Consider the following 991-nt stretch of genomic DNA (forward strand, 5'->3'; position numbering starts at 1 on the left):
AATGCTCAGACAACAGGTAGGTGGGAGAGACGAGCCAGAACCGGTGGTCACGGGCGAATGCACATAGGAAAGACAGAAACCCACATTTCTCTGTAGGGGCACATTTCTCCCCAAACGACCAGTCTCCGTCAGATCTCTCAGTCTTTATCCTCAAAGGAAAAATGACAGAACGCCTTCAAAAGAGGTGCCCAATGCCCATGAACTCAACTGCATCACCGCTCTGGACACAAAAAATCATGGACCGAACAGACATGAGCTGTGTTCCTCCACACCGGGTACCCATACCATAACCCACAGCCTTTTTTTTTCCCCCCCCCTCCCCATGCAGAAGCTATGATTGGCCTCCAAGCAGTTCAGCTGCTCTCTCCACTTGCATAGACCAGTGATTCCCAACCTTTTTTATACTGTGGATCAGCACGGGAATGGGATGGGGCGCCCGGGGCCGGCTGCCTCTCTCCCAGGGCTGCCCCGCCGCCTGGCTTTAACTCCGCGTGAGACAGACAGACGGGGGTCTGAGCGATGGGCTTGTGCCACGACTCTGCAGCTAACCCTTCGCGGCTCAGTGATTGGAAACCTCTGGCATAGACTACTGACTGATTCCCTAGTCTGCACTCCACTTAGCCTGATAAAGGATACCGTGTTATCCGAAAGCTTGCCAGAAACATCAACCCACCTCCAAGTTGGTCCAACGAAAGCCATCGACTCAAACCAAAAGTCATCATATAGCCCCAGACCAATACAGCTGACCCCAAAAGAAAACTCTGTGGGTGTATTTGCTGTTGAAGTCCCTGAGTCTGGTTTGTGCTATGGACCTTGGTGTTGGATGTTTAAAGCCGTGCCTACAGTAGACACAGCTCAATAAAAGGCAGCCTGTTCTCCGCTCAGCAAACAGCCAACGGATACTGTTGGCAATGCACCGGAGCCCCAGTGACACACACTGACTGCTAAGGGCAGGACACCATCCATTAGCTAGAGGCATGCACGCATCTCA

General features: G+C 52.5%; 1 protein-coding gene across 5 annotated transcripts in view; it reads right to left on the reverse strand.

Moving 5' to 3' along the window:
* CACNA1H (calcium voltage-gated channel subunit alpha1 H) overlaps positions 1-991 on the reverse strand; it is a 605989-nt gene that overhangs the window by 181015 nt on the left and 423983 nt on the right. The window lies entirely within an intron of this gene.

This window comes from Gavialis gangeticus, unplaced genomic scaffold, assembly GCF_001723915.1.
Source record: "Gavialis gangeticus isolate Ggan-Ray unplaced genomic scaffold, GavGan_comp1, whole genome shotgun sequence".
Taxonomy (NCBI): Eukaryota; Metazoa; Chordata; order Crocodylia; family Gavialidae; genus Gavialis; species Gavialis gangeticus.